General features: G+C 39.7%; 1 protein-coding gene across 1 annotated transcript in view; it reads right to left on the bottom strand.

Annotated features, from left to right (window-relative positions):
• MDGA2 (MAM domain containing glycosylphosphatidylinositol anchor 2) overlaps positions 1-17,706 on the bottom strand; it is a 1,032,651-nt gene that overhangs the window by 964,285 nt on the left and 50,660 nt on the right. The gene's annotated exons all lie outside the window — the stretch shown is intronic.

Genomic DNA, 17,706 nt, shown 5'->3' with positions numbered 1-17,706 from the left:
TGTTGGTTTAGGTTTAATGTTCTGGAGTCGCTATTGCACTGTTTGAGGCAGACCGCTCTAGGAAATTCATTCATTTAGAAAGACTAGGAGTGCTACAATCGATGCTCCATATTTCATATACGAAAGCTCCTCTCAGGACTACAACTATTTTAAATCTAAACAGAAAGCATTTTTTTAAAATATAAGTGGTACACGTTTTCCTTCTCTCTTATACCAGTAACAATGACTTTTATGAAATTACCAAGTTAAACAACTAACCAGCTACCAGAGAGACCGTATCACAAAGGTGTCCTGTGCATACCAGTCACTCTCAGTCCAAAAACACAGTGGAGCTGGGAGGCCGAGCCCAGCAGGGGCAGTAAAAGCCCTAATAACTCCCTGCTTTAGATCAGACAATGCCAGGAGGGATGAGCAGCATTCATTCTGACCAGACGAATCACTCATTAAAACAGAGACTATTTCCACTTCATCTTCCAAGGGTGTTGACAGAGCTCAGAAGCACTATAAACACAATTACAGTTCTTCTCAAAGCAGCAGCAAGTACATTTCATCTCTCTTAACCAAGCTGAAATCTTCATAGGTTTAGTGTCCTACTTTGTCTCTATGGAAAACTACTTCGAGTAAAGAAGACTTTAAATAGGAATCTACTTTTGGCCCCTGCAGGGACAAGTGACAGAGAAAGCTCTTGGGGTCCTGCCCCCTGACGTTTCCAATGGCAGGAAAATTCACCATCAATTTGTCTGTAGCATGCATACTTGATAAAAGATAAAAGCTTAGAGGAAAAAAAAAAAAACAACTAACCCAACATTCATGCTTCCCTATGGCTGGGCTCAGGGGCTGTGAAATATGTTGTACTGGATAGAGGTGGTCCCAGAGTGCAGGTTAGGCTGAATGCTACATTAACACTTTTGAATTATGTTCTGATAAAATGTAACACTGGAGTCCAAGAGAGATACTTAGTAAATCTGAAAGCTTTGAATTATCAAGGAGAAAAACAGAAAAACATAAACCACAGTCATATATTAAATAGGGCCTACACAGGATTTCATCCAATTATTACCCACAGGAAGCTGTGGGAGCCTGCTTGTCCTTGCAAGTTCATCTGGTCAACTCAGTGGTCTAGATTAACGAGTCTACATATAATCTACCCCAACTAGAATTAGGACCCCAGCTCTCTCAGCAACAGCACAATCTGTCAAAATTTTTCACTCTTTCCCCTTCGATAATTTAAATAAAGGGATCCTAATTTTTCCTCTGCCTCACAACTAAGTGATTTTGCTTTTGCAATCCTTTCCCAGCCATTAAGGAAACTCTAGATTTCATTTGAATCCTTTATTAAACTAATACATCAGTCTGTACCAGATCCAGTGAGGTATCAGTCCAAAGCATCAGAGTATAGTAGCCTCCCTTATCTGCAGTTTTAGTTACTCGTGGTCAACCATGGTCCACATTTTTTTAATTAAAATTTTTTCAAAATTTTTTAAATAAATCTTTTTAAATTGCACACTGAATGATGAAGTCTTATGCCATCTGCCATCCCTCTGTGTCCCTCTCCTAGGTGTGAATCATCCCTCAATCTGGCTTACCCTACACTAGCCACCCGTTAGTCACTTAGTAGCTGTCCCCATTAACAGGCTGACTATTGAGGAGTCTCAGTGCTTGTGTTCAGATAACCCTTATTTTACTTAATAAAAGCCCAGAAGTGGAAGAGCAGTAATGCTGGCCATTCAGACATGCCAACAAGAAGCCCTAATGTGCTTCCTTTAAGTAAAAGATAAGTTTTCAACTGAATAAGGGGGAAAACTGGTAGGCTAAAGTTGCTAAGATCTATGGTAAGAAGAAATCTATCTGTGAAATTGTGAAGGAGGAGGAAAACTAAATTTGTTCTGGTTTTGCTGTTGTGCCTCAGGCTGCAAAGGTTAAGGCCACAGTGTGTGGCAAGTGCTTGCTTCATTGAGATGGAAAAGGAGTATCTGTGGGTGGAAGACATGAGCAGACACTCCATTCCAACGGACAGCACTGTGTTGTGCAGGAAAGCATCAGGCCTACATGAGGACTTCAGCAAGGGATCCCCGAAACAAAGGAAACCAGACATTAGCTGCAAGTAAGAGATAGTTACACAGATCTGGGAATAGGTTTGGAATGAGAATAGGTTTGGACCAAAAATTACTGGACAGAGAAAGACAGACCACATTCCCATAACTTTCTTTATAGTACATTGTTAATAATTGTTCTATTTTATCACTAGTTACTGCTATTACATTTATTCTGTGCCTAATTTATAAGTTAAACTTTATCAGAGGTATGAAAGTACAGTGTGTCCGTAAAGTCATGGTGCACTTTTGACCGGTCACTGGAAAGCAACAAAAGATGACAAAAATGTGAAATCTGCACCACATAAAAGGACAACCCTCCCAGTTTCTGTAGGATGATGTGGCAGCATGTGCGCATGCGCAGATGATGATGTAACACCGTGTATACAGTGGAGCAGCCCACAGCCATGCCAGTCGAGATGTGTACGGTGCAGAGGAAAGTTCAGTGTGTTCTGTGGCTCACTAAATTCGAACCTGTGACCAAAGTGCAACGTGAATATCAGCGCGTTTATAACGAAGCACCACCACATAGGAATAACATTATTCAGTGGGATAAGCCGTTGAAGGAAACTGGCAGTTTGGTGAAGAAACCCCGTTCTGGTAGGCCATCAGTCAGTGACGAGTCTGTAGAGGTTATACAAGATAGCTACCTAAGGAGCCCTAAAAAATCTGTGTGTGAGCCCACATGGAACTGCACTGAATAGGTATGAAACTGGGAGAGTTTTCCTTTTATTTGGTGCAGATTTCACATTTCTATCGTCTTTTGTTGCTTTCCTGTGACCGGTCAAAAGTGCACCATGACTTTACGGACACACTGTACAAGAGAAAAACATAGTATATGTAGGTTTAGTACTCTCAGACATCCACTGGTGGGCTTAGGCCGCATCCCACATGGATAAGGAGGGGATGACTGTACATCCTCAAATTTTTTAAATAACTGAGCTAAAATATATGTGGATTTATTTCCAATTCCTCCACTCATCTTTCTCAGTCACTCTGTCTCTCTGTTTCTCTCCCTCTCCCTGCTCCATGCCCACTGTCTCTAAATCCTTGGACGACTTCACTGAACACACTGTATTGACTGACGGTCCCCAAGCCCAATCAGGTTAAACTGTGGAAGAAGTACATGTAACTTTCCTTTTGGTATTTCAGGTGTCACATCTGTCTCACTTTCTTCTCACTTCCTTCTTCCCTTCTCTGACACCCCCACAAACATACACATGCTCACTCTTTAATCTTGACCCCACTCATGCTCTCCGGTTAATATATGGCCACACATTTCTTTGCAGCTCCTCCCATCAAGAAGGCAAGTCAAAAAAAAAAAAAAAAGAAGGCAAGTCGATCTCCCCACCCATCCCTTGAATCTGGGCCAGCCTTGTGATTTCCATGGAAATAATATCCTGCAATTTCCATGAAAGCCTTATTTTCACCCTCTTAAAATATTGAGATCTGGTCTGGCTTCCAGAGGGTGGAAGACCACACGGAGAGAGCCCTGGCTACTGCAGAATCTATACAACCAGGTGCAGGTGAGACTGGTAGCAGAGCCACCATACCATCCACAAATTCACCAGTAGTAACAGATGAGTTGTCTGGGAGGGGATGGCTTGTTATGGAAGAATACACAACTGATAGAACCTGATTTCAGTCTCTCATTTTCTTTGGAAGAATACACAACTGATAGAACCTGATTTCAGTCTCTCATTTTCTTTCACTCTTCCTATTTTTTCCTCCACCATTTAAATTGTCTCATGTTACCAATGCTATTGACATTTGTCTACTAATAACACTTTCCTTCAGTTTATTTCTTTGTATTTGGTAAATTATTTCTTAATGATTAACACTGCATTCAACTATAAACCATTTAATTCATTTAACGTACTGAGGCAGAATAAAGACAACCATTATTTTTCACTTAGACAAAAAAGCAAAATAGTTACATGGCCATATAGGGGGTGCTCGAGTTACAACACAGTTCCGTTCCTATGTCAGTGACATAACCTGAATTTTGGTGTAAGTTGAAACACACCCTAGCCTAACACAAATGGAACACTTGTGCTTTTAACATACGAAGTGGCCTAGGTAAGTTACTGGGGGACCCAACTCCCTGACTCCTATGCTGAGTTACTGCGTATTCTTCCGCAGAGCCCAACCAAACTAGTTCGCCCACGTAGTTGATAGATACATAAATTCACCAGAACTTCCAACCGCCCTTTTGCTGTTCCACTTGTCTATCTGACCCCACCCTTGCTTACTTACTATCACCCCTGAAGCAGAAAAGTTCTAGGAAGCTGGTCAGGAAGCCGAAATCGTAGGACTGTAGAAGGGAGCATACCAGAATTGCTGACTCAACGCACACTTGCTCAAAGCTCTCAAATGTGCCCAGCCCACTCACAAGACTGTCTCATAATCGCCATCCCAGCATCCTTCATGTGGCTGTATCAGAGAGGTTATCTCTAAACACTGCACCTAATGGTACCCCCAGTTCATTGTATATATTAATCTAGTTACAAAATATTGGATGGATAGCATAAGTCACTGACTAAAAATACTTTTATTTACCCAACTGTACAGTCCCTGAGATTCTTGCTCACGACTATGTCCTTAGCAGCTGGAATACAAGAATTTATTGAAGGAGTGGATGAATGCATTAGGTAGGAACTGCAGAGCTGAAGGCTAAAATTTAGCTGCCAGGCTAAAATTGGTCTCATGTAGTTTCTTCCTGCCACACACACAATTTGGAATCACCTCCTCTTCTATCAAAACCAGTACCCAGAAAAGCAGGCTAAATTTTGATATGATCAAGAAGCTATATTTAAGTGGCATCTATGAAAGAAAACATAATTTAATCCAAAAGCCAAATATATACTGTGCATGTTTAAAACGTCATTTGGTAATCACTATATCAGAGCAGGAGACGCCTGCCCTCCTCATTAGGAATGGTAACTGAGACCATGTGTAGAGCAATGCCGGAATCACCGCCTCCAGTTCAAACCTTATCTCTGAGGCTAAGTACTAACAGTACTGTTTGCCTCCTGACAGCAGGCCCACCCACAACACTCTGAAGATGCACCACCTTTCCCTACAGCGCGCAGTACACTTATAAAGATGCATGATATAATTTGTTTCCCACTGGGAAGAAATGATTTGTAGGACAAAACCTGCTGCTGTGAGTCAGAAAGCATGCATCTTGTGCAAAACCGAAATGCCTCACTCCACAAACAGGGAATTGGTTTTTATTTTGTTTTCTTGTTTTTGTATTTTTTAAATAATTCACCAGTTTTCCTTACTGCTTACACTTTAGAGCTTTATGAAGAATTTAATGAGCCTGAAGAAAGAAAAAAAAAATGCATGTACTGGTATAATCGTATAACCAAACTGTCCTAAATTTTAATTGACATGGGAACAGTAGAATAGTTTCAATATTTTTAGTCATTATGGTTTGTTAATGATTATTTGGGTAATGGCTAGTAAAAAAAGAAATTATTTCTGAAATTAAGATTTCACATAATATGATATATGCGTAAGAAAAGAAACATATTTTTCCATATTATAATGCATATGTCTGTAGAAAACAAATTGCCTGAGATTTATTCCCAGATATATGTTGCTTCTAGATTTGGGGTAGATTCTTTACTCTCCTATAATAGAAATCAAGGTGGGAAAAAAGAGTAAATAAAGCACAGACATACAGGCATTTTATCTCCAAGTATATTTTTATGAGGATAGATATAGTAGTTCCCCCTCATCCACAGTTTCACTTCCAAATTTTCAGTTACCTGAGGTCAACCTCGGTCTGAAAATATGAAATGGAAAATTCCAGAAATAAATAATTTACCCCTTTGTCCAGTGTATTCATGCTGTGTAAGCCAGGAAGTCAACTGTAATACTATAGCCTTCTTGGTCATCTAAGAAAGAGGGAGGGAGACCATGTTCACATAGCTTTTATTGCAGCACACTGTTCCAGCTGTTCTGTTTTATTATTGTTGTTATTAATTTCTTACTGTCCATAATTTATAGCTCTATGTATGTACAGGAAAGGAGCACAGCATGCAGAAGGTTCCATTTGACCTGAGATTTCAGGCATCCACTGGCAGTCTTGGACTAAGTCCCGCCCTGGATAAGGAGGACTACTGTACTGTATATACTTCAGTGTTGTTTCTGGAATAAGGGGAGAGTGTACAACTCGTGACATGTGAACCTTATTCACCACTTATTTCTCCTCTTTCTCGGGTTTTACTGCAGCTGAGGGGGGAAAGTATCAAGTTATTTCACTTGCTATGCATAAACAGAACTGATGCTCAAGAAAAACAAATCTTTACCCATAATCTTCTACACCAAAGGTTCTCAAAGTATGCGCCAGGGTGCACTGGTGCGCCCTATGATATTCCAGAGAAATATGTGCCTGTTGGGGACCAAAAAACTAACAGGGTTTTAGAGTTTAGATTTTTGGGGGGATAGAGGTGTGGGGAATCAGCTGTAAGCTGACAGTCTGCCCAAACCCCCACCTCACTTGCCTGATTAGGTTGCAAAAGGCTGTTAAACTGTGGTGCTGGATTGTTTACACTACCCCCCATGTTCCCCAGAAAGACTGGAGGCAAGTTTCTTCTATCCTTTGTTTGGTGTCAAGTTAAGATGGTATGTATGGTGGGGTTTTCCACCCTCAACACAAGACTAAAAAGAGAAAAATTCTTCAATGTATAGGAAATGAGAGTTTGCCTTTCAAATATATGCCCAAACATTGAAGAAATCTCTAGAACACACAGGCTCATGTTTCTCATAAACACAAGAATGAAAAATCTTAACACATTCGCACCAGGACCTGTTGAATTTACTAAATCTTACTAAGAATGTATCTATCTATCTATCTATCTATCTAGATAGATAGATAATGTTTTTGTCATTTTTTTATCTTTTAACCCCTCTTTTTTACAAATTCTAAAAAGCATAACTCAAAAAATGTAACATAAAAGTTTTTTAATGTCAGAATAAATTTAATTTTATTGTATTTATTTTGTTAAATTACCATAAAAGCACGCTTAGACTTTATATTTTCTTTAATATTTGACTTAATTATTACAATATATCTCTCAGAAATTTGTATATAGTGCGCCTACAATTATTTGTAGAATTTTAAATGTGCCCTGACTTCAAAAAGTTTGAGAACCACTGTCTACACTCTTAATATTAACACAAACATTTTTAGTCAGAAAACGGTTCAGACTGTTTTGTAGTGAGGCAGCAAAGGTCAGTGGCAGCAGCTGTGGTCAGTAACATATAAGACGAGGAACCAAGTGGAGAGGGCCTGGAAGTCAGGGGTCCTTGGAAGTGACAGGCTAGCGAGGTCTTCCGGACCAGTGGACACAAGAAAGGAGGGCCTTGCATTCAGTCAGTGACTTCTTCATCATCATTTAGGCCAGAGGGGATTTGGGATTTGTATTTTAGAAAATTGGTTAATAAGCCAACTTAATTCAGTATGTTTCAATAAGAAGTCATTCAGTACTTATTCAATTACTTAAAACAGGTTAATGATCTGGTGCATACAGAAACGACCTAACGCGGCCCCATGGGAAAATTATATTTATAATGTGCTAAGAGCAAGTATTGAGGAAAGACTTTGGACTGCAACCCTGCAATGTTTTCCTGATATACTGACTGCATTGATTGCTTTTCCCCAATGGGGGAAAATACAAAATCTAAAAGACATGCCAAAAAATTCCCATAATTTTCTTTTATAATCCCATAGCAACAACGGCACACTGGTGATGGTTTCAGAGAGTCAGTGTAAGCCCGATAAACACTTTATTCTCACCTAGTAAAATCTAAACCCCGGTGTGGTAGGCACAGAATGTATCACTGCCTCAGGACTAGCCGTTAGGTACAAGCAGTGCCTAGTAAGTCAGGACGTAGTTCATGTAATAGGCCCTCTCGCTTCTTCTGAACAGAGCTCTGATAAACGTCATTACAATTAGATAGCATGGACCTCACACAGCAGCACGACAAGTTATAGGCCAACAGTTGTTGAGATTCATGCATTCTTACAACATTTGTCAACTGGGAGCATATCATGGTCCAGATAACATGCTAGGCACTGTAGACAGTAGGCAGAATATACAAAAATATCCGCTGTCAGGGAGCTTAAATAAGTGAGCAGCTGGAGAAACAATACATAGGTTACCACATAATATGTCAGGTGTCGGTAAATAAGACAAGGTGTGAAGTAAAGGCAACATCAGACATTGGTGGGCATGGAGGAGCTTGCCCTTGTAGGATGCCAAAGAAGACTTTGATATGCAGACTTGAAACTATGAGTAAGCAAGCCACGGGGCTACTGAGGAAGAACCTTCACACAAGCCACGGGGCTACTGAGGAAGAACCTTCACACAAGCCACAGGCTACTGAGGAAGAACCTTCACACAAGCCACGGGGCTACTGAGGAAGAACCTTCACACAAGCCACGGGGCTACTGAGGAAGAACCTTCACACAAGCCACGGGGCTACTGAGGAAGAACCTTCACACAAGCCACGGGGCTACTGAGGAAGAACCTTCACACAAGCCACGGGCTACTGAGGAAGAACCTTCACACAAGCCACGGGGCTACTGAGGAAGAACCTTCACACAAGCCACGGGCTACTGAGGAAGAACCTTCACACAAGCCACGGGCTACTGAGGAAGAACCTTCACACAAGCCACGGGCTACTGAGGAAGAACCTTCACACAGAGGGAAGAGCACATACAGAGGCTGGGAAGCCCGTATATGAAGAGCAATGGGCACAAGTCCTTGTTTCTCTATCCTCTCACTTACCTAGAGGTTTTGATAAACTCTGACCCATACTTACTGTGCTAACCAACAGAGTAATTACAGACTAGTTCTAACAGAATATTCTTTCATGAATCCATATTACTTAAAAGGGTTCTCTATTAAGTTAATCCTCAGAAATGGTTTCAGGTGAACATATGTAAAGACTTCTGATTTAGGACCCTCTACTAGAGGAAGAGTCAAAAATGCTACCTGACAGATGAAGCCTCTACTGATTCCTTTTTAACTGGGTAAAATAAAGAAAAATGTAGCATTTTTAAAATGTATCTCAAATATCAACTAATCCATCCAGAACATTCAAAAGATGTTAAGATCAATGTTTCTAAGGCTTAGTAGTGATATAGTTCTTGTGCCCCTCTTCCATAAATTGGTGTCAATAACAGTGCCAATCAAGTAGGGTTAAATTTTTAAAACATTGTATCAGTCCTGGTCAGGTGACTCAGTGGATAAAACATTGTCCTGGTGCACTGAGGTCGCTTGTTCCACCCCCAGTCAGGGCACCTATGAGAAACAATCAATGATTACACAACTAAATGGAACTAAGTGAAACAAGATTTAATGCTTTTCTCTCTCTTTCTCTCACCAATGAAAAAAAAATTTTTAATTTTATCTATTAAGTGTTTAGGTCTACATCTGATACACAGTAGGTGCTTCATAAGTTCAGCATTATTATTATTATTATTATTATTTGTCAGTAATAAACTAGTTTCTCCAATTGGTGGGCTGATGAAATTATTTGCTTTTGGAGAAAATGACATTTAAATTAAAAAAAACAAAAAAAAACCTAAAGCAAGGCTGATTCGTCTGCCTGGTGCATTGTTGGATGTTTTTGTTTTCTTTTTTAGATTCTCTTTCTTGGTGTAGGAACATTAAAAAAACAAGCACATTTATTTGTCTTGACCTCTTCAGAAACAGATGCCGAATTAATATAAAATAGTACCCAGATATAAAAAATAACATTTGATTTGCTGGTACTTTTAATTTTTACCAAAATTACTATTGCAACTATTTTATAATAATGTATATTTATTCATATTTAATGTAGCATTTGAGATTCATGAAAACTTTAAGGGTAGTTCCAATTTTAGGACCAATAGCTCTACTAAACACTGAAGGACTCCCACGTTAACTATAAAGCATATGACTCTAACCTAAGCGAACAGGTAAGGCACCTTGTCATGGTACAGTAGGCTGGTGTAGTCAGAGTGTGAAATCCGGACTGCGCAAGTCTACACTAAGTGAAGTCATCTCTGGGTCTTTCCAATATCCAGTGAGTTCAGACGTTATAACTATTGTAAAATACATTTGACTCTAAAGCAGAAGGTAAAATATGATGGGGCATATACATAGCTCTCTAATTTGATAGAATCAAAATGAGAATCTGTATCTTGTCTGATTCTCCTCTGATATACTGGTAAAATTCCCAGATTACTTTTTTTAGAGACACAGAAAGAGAAGCATCAACTCGTTGCTCCACTTAGTTGTGCACTGATTGCTTCTCATTCATGCCTTGACCAGGGATTGAACTGGTAATCTCAGGTTCAAGCCAGTGACCTTGAGGTTACAGCTGGTGACCTCGACATTCCAGGTTGACACTCTATCCACTGCACCACCACCTGTCAGGCCCCAGATTACTTTGATCCTGGCAGGAAACTCTGAGTTCGCCAGTTAGAGTTTATCTTAATAGTGTGTGCTCATGCATTTATGTTACTCTTACATAATTTGTGAGAATCCAGGTGATTTATTATTGTCCTAGATTTTGGGCAACCTGACCCAAAAAAATCTAAATTTTATAATGCTTTTATATTCAATCTTCCTCTTTCTCCACCTACCAACTTTTTTAGCTCAGAAACCTTTTGGTTCAGGCATGCTGGAGTTTCCAAACACTCCTCTCTGTATTTCTCCTGCTAATTACTAGGACTGTTTTAAGCACAATGATATGGGCCAAGCAGGACTTCTGTTACTTTGGAGGTTGTCACACAAACAGAAAAACTATAACCTCAATGATTTCTAAAATATGCACCTAAGCAACCATTCATAAAAACAGCAACTTTTTAAGAGACTAGGCTGCCAACAGAGATTTGCTTCCATATTTGTATGAGCTCATGTATGGCATGCACATGTAACACAACTGTCCTAAAACATCAGAAATATGATCCAATCTCTCACATAAAGTTGTGTTGTGCACTAGAGAGTCGCCAATTTACATGTGATAATTTAAGTTAAAACAAAATTAAAAAGTCACTTCATCGGCTGCACTAGCCTCATTTTAAGTGCCTAGTAGCCAAATGTGGCAACTACCCCGTTGGACAGCACAAGTGTAGAAGGTGTCCATCACCCCAGTAGGCTCTACTGAGCAGCACGGACTGTAGGGCGTCCGAGTTGGAATAGCCTCATTTAAACAGAAGACTTGAAGGAGTTCAACTCATATACCTTCCAATGATCTAACATTTTTACATATAGTGAAGAGTGCATAGAATCTGGTAATATAAATGAATAACTTTAAAGATGAAACTTTATCAGTCCTTTCTTTTTAAACAAGGAGATGGTAAATTTGCATGCCTCTATCAATATCATTATAGTCTTAAAAATTATTTCTGTACTAAATTTACCAGTTCACTATAGTTCTTAGACCTTATAAAAAATAAAGACTATATATATCCAGTTTCTGTGTTGATTCTCTCCTAAAACAATTTTTATGTGTGACTTGTAAACATGTGTTACTGGGTTGTTTGGTCCAAAGTAACTTGTAATTGTTTCTTCAGTCAAATGTATATCATCTCTATATTTGCATGCAACATATTAAGTGTATACCAAATACTAGACACAGACAATAATGGAGACTGAGACAGCATGACAAGGAGCAATGTAATAGAGGTGGCGGGTAATTTTATATTCATTGTACACAAATGAGTACAGAGCAAAAGATTTCTATCAAAACAACACAAGCATTTAAAAAGAAGAAGAACACAGCCTCTTAATGTAAAATGTTTCTAATATAAGCTGAATCTTAGATTTGGATTCAAGTTAGAATAGTCACAAGTTTTTAATTTTTTTGCTAAATCCAATCAGTCTTCATAAGGGGTAAAAATGGCAAAAGCTTGAGCAATTCTGACAAAACATAAACTAGTGATTATTATGATCAAAAGGAAGACAAGGACAAACTCATACATAAACATACATAACTGTATTGGGTACAGATGTTTCTTCTAATCAATGAAAATGCACCATTCATAAATATTATAACAGTAATTCCTAAATACCATTATTATGCCTGTAAAGCAGTGGGGACCCATTTTTTGTGTGTTCTTTTCCAGACAAAATTCAAAATGCAAGGCAAATGGATTTCACCAAAGTCAGTAGGCATTCCCAGCTCTCTACCTACCTCCATTAATGCTGCTTCCATCCTTTGTACAAACATCCACCTGCATTCCTCTATCAAAAGCCTACCCATTCACCCAAGGGTGTGTGCATATCTACCAGGAAGCTTCCCACCAACCATCCCCTCCCTGCAAGTGGTATATCCTTTCTCAAGACTCTCTGAAACTCTCATTTTGTACCATTTTCGCTGCAAAATTTACTGTATGCAAAGACTCAAAGTCTTTGCCTCTAGTAAGCACTCCAGCTTACTCCTCCTTGGAGCCTCTCAGAATGCCTAGAATGATATTGGTTTATTTACTTTGGGTTTTCTCTTTTCACTTGCCTTGCTACAATTTCTATTCCAGTACTTTTAACCAGCCACAAAATTAAAAAGAGCCTTAAATTAAGAGCTTGAACAAAGTTAGCTTGATTTTAAAAAACAAAAACAAAGTCAGCCATGATGAGGCAAAATAATACAGCTTCGAATTCGGGCAGGCTGACGTTGAAATTGCAGTACCACAACTTAGTGTTAGAGCTTTCCAAACTAGCTACTGATGGCACTAATGAAAGGACCACATCTGCAAAGTATACTGGAAGGAACAAAAATTCCTCTTATGGTGGTCTGACGAGACCCACCCAGGGGCTCTAGCTTCCCTAGGCCCCTTTTTGCAGGACCAAAGTTTCAATGAATCAAGATCTTGACACACAGCCCTGCAGGGGAAAAGCTCTGGGTTACATTACTTTTGATACATTGACATAATAGCATCTCCCTTTCTTATGTTTAAATATATGTAGCAATACTTTCTCTGCTAAACTGAGATGATTAGAAACAATGTAAGTAAAAGACTTAACATTGTGTTAGACACCAAGTAGACACTCATAAATAGTACCTAATAATTCTAGTGACTAATAGTAATATTCAAAATATAAGTCCCATGAATTGAAAACTGTACTCTTCACGGCAGTGATCAGGTGCAATGTCATTACTATGAAATAGGCTGCTAATTGGAGGATTAGCTGATTTTTCTTGAATGAGTAAGCAAAGAGCTTTAAGTACACTGAAGCTACTACTAATCATTTCAGAGGTAAATCAAAGGCTTTTCTAAAACCACACACCAAGTGAAGGGTGGAAGTAGCCATGAGTCAGGGCTGCGTATTCAGCCAGAATGCATAGGAGGAGGTGCATACAGAACACAGTGAAGCACGGTGCTAGCTCTCAGCTGGCAGCCATGGAATCTCAGGACAGAGCTGCAAAGACTCTCAAGAGACCATGCAACACAACTCAGAGAAGAGTAGCTCCTTCCTGAACTCACAGGTCAAGCATAAGGAGCTACATTTCCCTTTTCAAGCCTGATGCTGACTTTTAAAAATGCTGTCAATTTTCTGTTTTGTTTCCTCTGACAAATTCGTTCATCTGATTGGACATGTCTCCCCACCCAGTCAATATGTGAACAGTCTTTCCACACTACTTCTAAATGTGACTGCAATTTAACTTATTACATTGTTAGTCCCAGCAACTCCACTCTCAACTGTGGTGCACAGCTCACCCACAGATTGAGCTGTGGCTGTCCCCACCACAGCACATAGTCATCTACCTGGTTCTGCTACCCAAACCTTCCTCCATGTAATGGCTACAGAAGAGGCCCTGTGAAAGGTCCACAGGAAGCCCCGGACTGGATCCACATATAGTCACTGGCTGACTGCTGATTTGAGTCTGGAGTGAAAGACTGAAGAATCCAATGAATTTGTATCAGAAAACCAAGCCACCAAACAGTTGTCAACTGTAGAAATAAATAAGTCATCAAGAGCTAATATTGATATAATGGCTTATCAAGCTATTAATCATTATTTCTGATTCAAGAGATAACTATTAACCCTGATTTTTAAAATTAAAACAATAACTAAAAGTCAAGATACTGTAATCTATGCAAGAACAAGTGGTACAAAATGATAAGCAGGTTTCCCCAACTACCCAGAGAGTATTCCTATGAAACTTTTTGTAGGCAGAAATGGAGTAAAGCAAAAAAAACTATTACGATTAATTTATACGGAAAAATTTTTGAGCAATCCAAGACCCAACATTCTGCATAAGCACAGTATCTTTATTGTAGTCACCACAATCACAACACTTAGTCCCGTTTTACACTACACAAAAGCTCTCTTAGGCCTTTCTAATTTCTGAGTAAAAAGATGCACAAAATAAATTGAGCAACAGCACAGACATTCACAGACATCTCCGAAGCTGGGTTGTTTGCTGCAGAGATGCTGAGTACAGTTACTGGGCAAGCTTGGTTTTGCCACTCTTGCTGCTCACACACATACGGCCTCTATAACAGTCTGAGGCAAAACAAATGCTCAATGCTATTTTATAAAAGCAGAATTCCCCTTGGGATTCCTTTCCGTAAGCAAGCACAAGCACAGGCACTGATGCAGGTCTTCTGTAAAAGCTGAGTGACATAACACAAACTTTGAAAAGCGGGATACCTATGTATGTGGACTGCAACAGCGATGTTGTTGACACATATAAAGGAACCATGAGAAAACCATTTCAGGAAAACCTTTGGCAAATGCAACTTAAATTACTCTATGAAGTTAATGTTTCTAAATGTTAAAGATGATATGCTTAGTTCTTATGTTCCCAATATATGATAACTCAAGAGGGTATATTAGAAGGAAAACATTACTGATTCTATATAAGTAATAAAAATTTTTTATCTCTTCAATTTGACTTTCTTAAATCATAAAGATCTGATTACATATAAGCACATTACATTTAATCACTGGTATATTTTATATGCTTACAAATGCTTTCCTCCTTCAAATAATCATGAGGGGGCAGAAGAATGTAACTTATACAACAGTTTTGTATATTCTTATTTCTAATGGTAAAATGAGTATACACAGTTGACTCTTCAAAATGTCAGGAAAAAACCTTATAAGGAAATAATCTGATTCCATGTTTCGGCCTGGATGCCGTGAAAAACTCTGTGAGCAGCAGGGAACAACGGAAGGCAGGGCGTCAGGTATTTAGAGCACCCACAGTGACGTCTCCCTGGCCTTACGTGACTGGATGCTGGTGCTCACCCTGACTGGCAGGCCGGCTGAGGCTGATCGTCATTCCGATAAATACTGTAAAGCACATGTCGGCAAAACCTCCCACGATTTCTCACTTAACACTCAGCTATAACAGTAATCACTGAGCATGCCTGAAGCTAAAAGTCAGATTCAGTCATTTACCTCTAGCATACTTCAATGCAACAATTATTTGAAGATTACTTAAATAGAACGAGTCCTTTGAAATTCTGGTCACCTTCTTACTATTTGATCAATTTAATAATGTTTATGTCTGAGTAAACAAGTTAATATTACTAACCACTCAACCTCCCAACCCATTCTCCTACTCTTCAAACCCTCCCATTAGAATTTTACTGTCCTTTTTTTCACAGTCCCTAATCTGTGCAGATCCTTCAACTCTTTATTAAATACATTAAAGAGCTTGGGGTTAGGAATTATTCTTCTCCCTTCTTTCCATCTTATTTTTCTCAGTGCTCAGACACCTGTTAGAGCGCCTGACCTCCCTTAATTAACCACAAATTCTTGCCTCTTTCCATGTTACTTTGTATAATTTTAGCAAACAGCCCTTATTTATGTGTAAAACACATCAAAACATGGACATCAGGCTTGGCTATGTGACTTGTCTTAGCCAATAAAATGTAAGCACAAGAATAGCATGTGCCAATAGGAATGTGAGCATGTCCCAAATAGGAGATGCTCCTTTTCTTGGTTCCCAAACAGAGGAGAACACAGTGCAAAGTTTCAACGGACCTGCAGTCAACACAGATCATGAGAACTAAGCTAGTGTTGTTGGAAACCACTGAGAGTCTGATGTTACCACAGCATAACCTAGAGAAAACTAGTACTTTATTTCATAGGTTTATAGTGATAACTAAATAAGGTAATGTGAATGGTGACAAAGGAAATACTCAATCTACGTGGGTGACTGCCTAGTCAGCGTCTCTCCACGGGTATCTGTTTCACTTCGTGGAGCCTTCAGGGGACAGAACTAGGTGTTCTCCAGTCTGAAGTCCTGGTGCGCCAAGAGGAGTGAGGGCAGCTCAGAAAGATGTCGTAAATCAAGTTACAGGAAAAGGTAATGACAATGGAACCTGAAGGAGCCAGAGCAGAGAGAAGAGGAAGAGAGGAAGAAGGGAAGAAAGCATGATGACATCACCTTTTATTTCATATTTACTGACCACTATGTCATGGTATTAGTCAATTATAATACTTACCGTGAGTCAGACACAGGGCTATGCATTAAGGAGACAAGTGTTGATGAGGCAATTCTGCCTTTATTGAAACGGGCAAATAATGACAAATAAGCAGCAAGTTGATGTGCCCTCCCATGTGGAAAAGCACGGTGACTTACAGACACGTAGAAGAGGCCAGTGGAGTTTTCTTTAGGTTGTGGCCTCAAGAATAAATGGGAGGCAGGTATAGGAAGGAGGAAAATGTGGATACGGAAGGATATTTCAGGCAGAACAAAGAGCTGATGCTTATTTCCCCAGGAAAAACAGGCAAAGCGATCTGTCGTTACTGTATGAGGTGGAGGAAGTAGAACTGTTCTCCAGGACGTTCGATAAGGCTGGCTGCCCCACGACAGACCAGTGAGGAGGCTGACTGCAGACGGAGGGCGCTCCTGGGCCCTGGTGCTGGCACACTGGAAAGCACAGCAGCAGAGTGGCAGCTGTCCCCCGGGCAGGGGGATGTTCTACAGTGGCACTCCGACGGGCTAGTCACAGGGAAGCAGGCAGGTGGCTCGAGACAGAGTAGCTTCTGATGCTAGAGGCTGCACTACAGCCAACAAGGAACTGGAACTGTAAACACTGGCTAGAATGTGGCCGCTGCTGTGGACTTCGATGTCTAAGTCAGGACAATCAAAGGAAAGTGGTAGGAGCTTCTACTGATAGAAATGATGAAAGCAGACGTTTCAAGGGACTTGACCTCTAGTCACTAAAGCATGTCTTTGTTTTTACAGTATTTCTTAATTTAGGTTCCATACAATATCTGATAGCAATGCTGCTTACCCGAGTCATAGGATACACTTCTCTTTGTAAAGCACCAAACGCAGGCATGACTTACATGATCTAAGAGTCTATTAACACTTTTGCAAGCACTACGTTTAATTTCAAATGTCCTGACATTCATTAAAAACACCTCACTTGACTGCCATTACAACGCTGTGGGTAATGAAAAACCAGTGTTAATATTTATAATTGGAAAAAAACGGAGGTTTGGGCAAGTTTTGGAACTTGTCTAAGTTTCCCAAAGTAAGTTTTCCAATGGATTATAATAGAACCCAGCTGATTACTACTCCTTTGATATGTACCTCTCGAGGAATCAATGCAGAAAACTCAGACGTAGAAGTAGAGTATCCG

This window comes from Saccopteryx leptura, chromosome 6 (genome assembly GCF_036850995.1).
Source record: "Saccopteryx leptura isolate mSacLep1 chromosome 6, mSacLep1_pri_phased_curated, whole genome shotgun sequence".
NCBI lineage: Eukaryota > Metazoa > Chordata > Mammalia > Chiroptera > Emballonuridae > Saccopteryx > Saccopteryx leptura.
This window is presented reverse-complemented; position numbering and strand designations above follow the sequence as displayed.